Source organism: Dermacentor silvarum, chromosome 9 (assembly GCF_013339745.2).
Source record: "Dermacentor silvarum isolate Dsil-2018 chromosome 9, BIME_Dsil_1.4, whole genome shotgun sequence".
In the NCBI taxonomy this organism is placed as follows: domain Eukaryota; kingdom Metazoa; phylum Arthropoda; class Arachnida; order Ixodida; family Ixodidae; genus Dermacentor; species Dermacentor silvarum.
In genome coordinates, this window is record NC_051162.1 from 163,440,478 (window position 1) to 163,446,160 (window position 5,683).

A 5,683-nucleotide genomic window follows, 5' to 3' on the forward strand; every position below is an offset into this window, starting at 1 on the left:
GCAAACTTCCACCACCAGCTTGGTAAAAATACCCCAACAAGTGAGTGAATGAAAATCCAGTTTATTAATTATAAAACATAAAATCATAAAAGCTTCTTTTTATCACAAGTCTTGATCATAAACTATTAAGTTTATAATCATAAAACAGAATCACAGAACCATGCACTTTGAACTTACAGGTAGCCACACAAGCTACCAAGGAAAGGGAAGGCCACACAGGCCTTGGAACAGCACATCCTAGGAACACCTCATTCCAGGATCGCCTCATCTTAGGAACACATTTTTAGCTGGAACTATATCACAGGGTGGGGGGTGATCTCCTATCCCACCTTTTCCTGCCTTGTGTGAAGTGTTGCACGTCCAGAGAATTTTAGAAATTTACATGGGAGGAACTGTGCACAATGGCCACGGAAGCAGGTGTAGAGCCTTGCAGTAGACTGCTGCCAACTCCGATAACGTCTTCCTCATAACGTCTCTTCCTGCCGCCACATCTGTCAATTGAGCCTGGCAGCCATCTTCGTATGAATGCGAGCACCTCTGCCACGTCCGCCTTCTGCTTCCTGCATATGATGTCTGCACAGAACAGAACTAACAATTAAAAAACATAAAAACAGCAGCAGACAGGTGCCAAAAGAAGAGTATCGCATTTTCGAGACTATTAGTCACATTTCCAGGCCAGAATTTGTGCGTATCTTACAATGGTGCAACTTATATATGCGTAAAGCCATGCATGCTGGTACGGCCAATACAAAAACTTCTTTTTAATCGAGCACGCTATGCCGCAGAAGTAATGTCAGCGACGTACCTGCACTGTCACATAATAGTTCCTTTGCGGCTGTCGACGACGACACAGTGATGTAGTCACCGTAATTACATTTGACTATACCAACCAAGTTAAAATAGATGTGTCTGACATATACTAGTGCGAGTTATATGCCAATTTTTTTCTTCGAAGGTCATGTGAATTGGAGGTGCAACTTACACAACGAAGCCAGAGCAAGCACAGGGCAAATTCATTTACTAAACTCAATTGAAATGCTGAAACAATAAAAAAAAAGTTGCAGTTTCACCCGAAAGGAAAACTATCGATTGCGATCGCAAATGCGATGACAGCTATACGACGTAAGCACAGCAGTTTTATCGGCTGTATAAACTTGCAAACATTCGCTTACTATCTAAATTGACAAGCATGTTGTCAGCGCGCGCACAGGTAAACGTGAATAGATCAGGCTCGATGACCGTGGACACTGCTGTCAAAACGCTGGCAGTAAGGAAGCGTGGTAGCAGCAGCGAGTGAAGTGACCTTTGAGCTGTGTATCGCTTCAACGCATACTGAGCGGTGAGAACGCAACATGCACAAAGGTATGAGCCGTCGTCGCACCTAGACTCGGCCCTCGACGTAGATTGCTTTCAAGATAGGAGGAGCGCAGCCGCGCAATGTGCCATTGCCACCAGGGTACAGCGTCACCCCCCTCACTAAGGTGCCATGCACGCGACGAAAGACGGCACACTTCCAACCCGCTTTCCTCTCTAGCATGCGCTAGATTGAGCCGCGATCGTCGGTGCCCCTCGTGCGCTTTCACTGGCACCTACAGCATGCGGTGACGGTGTTATCGCCCTTCGGCTTTGTACGGAACATCACAGCAATGTCCAAAATGCGCCTGTAGTGTCCATATAATTGCTATCACAATAAAATGGAAGTGGATCAAAAGAGTAATTTGCTGCAGGTGGGTGCTTAACCCACATCTTCTGCAATGTGTGGAATGCAAGTTTAAACTCTGCGAAAAAAAAAACTAAATCAAAGAATGCTTACACACAGGATTAGTGCTCATCCTGTGCGTAAGTGTTCTTTGCCATCTTTTTGCACTTTTTAACCTTGCAGTACGTCGCACCAACTTGCCCAAATAGAGGCAGGTACTTCTCTGCATTACGTGTGCAGTGCTATACCAGTTAAGCTTCTGCGGCGGTCAATGTCCCCACCCACTTTCTCAGACTTTTGTGTATGCGTACAAGACTAGCCCTGGGAAGTGTTAGAAAAGCACCGCTCACGGCCACGGCAGCAGATGAACATTGTTTAAACGATCAGTGTTGCATACTAGTAGGGCTAACCTTGTATGCATGTACACATGTAGCCTGTAGATTTCAATACACATGTAGACTTCAAATTATTTCTGTCCCGGTGTTACATTTTGATAATAAGCAAAAGGTGCAATTAGTATATGAAGTGTTTTGGTTACCGAGAGCCCTCCTTCATAGAAACGTGTGAAGCAACGGTGGATGCATAAGACACACTTAAATATGCGAGCTCAATATTTCGTGATCGCAATGTAGTGGTAGGCATGTATATCGTATTTGATAGTGTGATAGTGACCTGCACCACCTACGTTCAAGGTTAAAAGTATTTGAAAAAATGTTTCAGCAAGGACTGGATTTTCAATACATATGCACCAGGTATCAAGACGATACCGTCGCTTATGCTAAATATCCAGCAGCGTGAACGTCATCAGGAACGACCATTTTTTGAAGTGTGCTGAGGAGGTGGTGAGCTCCGATGGCGATGATGGGAACGACAGAGAGATGGAAGCAGTGAAAAATAAAATGAAACTTGATCCGTGGTGCTCAATCTTGAACAAGTGCGAATTTATTGTGTAACCAGATTGGATCAGATTCTGTGGTTTCATGCCCCAGAACCCCAGTCTGATTATGAGGCACGCCATAGTGGAGGACTCCGGATTATTTTCGGATACCTGGGGTTCTATAACGTGCACCCAATGCACGCCACACAGGCATTTTAGCACTTCGACCCCATCAAAATGCGGCTGCCACAGCTGGGGATTTGTTTCCGTGACCTTGTGCTTAGCAGCAGAAACCTAAAGCCAGTAAGCAACCATGGTGGGTATATTGTGTAACCATAGAGTGCATTAGTATTCAGCATATCACTTGCCACATTGTTCGTGGTTTTAAGGGTATTCATGTGCCTGACATGAGCAAGAGCAACACCCAATTAATTAAAAATAATAATAATAACACGAGTAAATGCAGCAAAAATGAGGCAGCAACAACAGGAAAAGAAAAATCACCTGTTGCAATGCTGCATATCCGCATGTCTATAAAGCCTTTTTGCCCTTTTTTCCATGCAGGCTATAGAGTAGCTGAACCTTGTGACCCATAATCCTCTTCATCACGGTAGTTGCCACCTCTCGTAAATTGGAGCCCCCGAACTGAAGAAGATGTTCGCGCTGCAAATAAGCCCAAAATGTACACAAGTCAAATAACTGTTAAGAGGCACATGACATGCTGCAGCAAAAACAATCTGCTGACACATCAATCAATGTTCACCTACTATAGCAGTGGCAAGGTCTGCCACATAATATACAACTGACCTCCATTACAACGAAGTTGCACCTAACAACAAATACCTTTGTCGTATAGCTGCTATTTGTTATAGGCATGTATTTTATACATGCTCCTATCTATAAGAAGTAGCTGAAATTTACTTTATTAATGAACACCCCAGAAGAGTTTTCACCATGGGCATTGCCCTGAGGTTCCGCACATATTTGATTACATGTCTGCTATTCATTTACGCATGTCGTGTATGCAAGGTAGATGCTCTACCATTCAACCGCCAAACTTGGTCAAACTAAGTTTTATGTTCTTGACTGAAATGTTCCTCAGAATCTTTTAGAATGGCAGCCCGCAAATAAATGCCATGAAACATAACATTCAGAGCACATGGCTTTTATCTCAAATCTCCTCAGGCTTATTAAATATGAAAAGTTCAAAACAGCATCAGTGCTCAAACATGATGGTGATGATATATTACTGGTGTGCCTCCTTATGGGCAGCGTAGTGGTGCCTGTGCTATGCCATTATTGGCCCTACTTTAAAGCTTTAAAGGGAGCTGGAAATTTTGCCGCACCAGTGTTAGACACACGTATAGTTATACAGTCAAACCTTGATATAACGAAGCTTTACTTCCAGCAAAAAACTTAGTTATATAGAGAATTTTGTTATATTGAAGTTCGTTATAACAAGTTCTGACGGTAACACCATCTGAGGAGTTCAAGTGTAATACTAAACTTTGCTATCACTGTTAGTACTTCATCCTTCGAGTGAAACTGCCCACTTCTTTTTTATATCCATACTTGTTATATCAAGCCTGAGCAGTATTATAGTTAAATCAATGCATACAGGCCTAGTTTGTAAAGAAGCTGTTCATGTTAGTTTGGCTAGACATGTCCAGTAACTAATTTGAACATTAATTTTTGGCCTCAAAGGCGATGGCCTTTGAGCCCGTTGGCGTTGTTTCTGCTTCCATTGCTCAAAGGCGATGGCCTTTGAGCAATGGAAGCAGAAACAACGCCAACGGGCCCTCTCATTCACAGTGTGCTCGTACTCATGAATAGAAATAAAAAATCTAAGCAAATGGTCTTAACTCTAAAGCGACAACCAAGCTATTTGCAAATAAAGCAGAAAAGCCTAGATAACATATGAGCACTTTTCATATGATTACGGGCAAACATTTCAACCACTGTGATAAAAGAACAAGGTAAATACCAAGGCTGCAGCCACATCATCATCTTGGACAGCTTCCTCTAGTGCTTCGAACTCTTCCAGCGTTTCTGCGGGCATCTTCGGCAGCCTGACTGGAGATGGCTGCAGAGAATGTGTGTCCCGGTTCGACGGGGCCTCCAATCGCGCCAGCCTGTCCAACAGCAGCTGCGTGTTGTGCCTTATCTGCTTCAGCTCGTGAATGCTGTCACACTGGTCTCTGCGGATATCCAAGAGGAGTCGAGCGGTCCGAAGCTCAGCATCTGTAACAAGCAAGCATGCACATTTACCTCCATTAGGTGCCTGTAAGCGTAAAGATCTTTTTAAGCAAGAAGCAGGCAGCACAGATGTCAGGCTACGTCTAACATTTACTGTGGATAATACGAACATAGTTACAGTACTGAGCAAAAAGATACAATATTTTGCATTCGGGTCCTGCGAGCTAACGTGCTCAGAATGTTGGTGCTGCGTTATGACAAGCCTAGAACAATAGTTTCTAAAATATGCACTGCAATTGTACTTTATTCGTACAGCACACCCACCGTGTACATAATTTACGCATTTCAACAATGTATCACAAGAAACCCTAATATCAACCAGCAGTGAAAATACGTGCGCAATGGTGAGAAATTTTAATAAGTGAGGAGGTCAGCCTAGCAAAACGTTTGGCTTGCTACTGCAGATTTGCTATATAACAAGAGACGAATGGACAAGAGAAAAATAAAACAACTCGCATGCATCCACTCGCACCAAAGAGCGGAAAGGGGAAGCAGTGAGCACCATGAAATCAACTAAGAGGAAACTGGAGCTTTATGGCCTCGTAGATAAACAAAAAAGTTCTCCATCTCTATCCTTTTGGCTGTGCCACCGAGATGGATAACATTTTGGTTATTAACAATGCCGTAAAGCTCCACTTTCTGCATTTTCGATTTTGGCAAGCATGAGCGCAGGATGTCATCGATGACGGCAGAGAGGAAATTACGGCCGCAGTCAGTGAGTAATTGACATAGAGCATTGTGCACGAAGATCACATCATAGAGGAGAAAGTCCGCTACGCAAAGCCCAGCGAGCTGGTCAGCCCGTCTGGTTCTAGAGTGGGGAGATCCAGCATTACGTGTGATGATCTGTG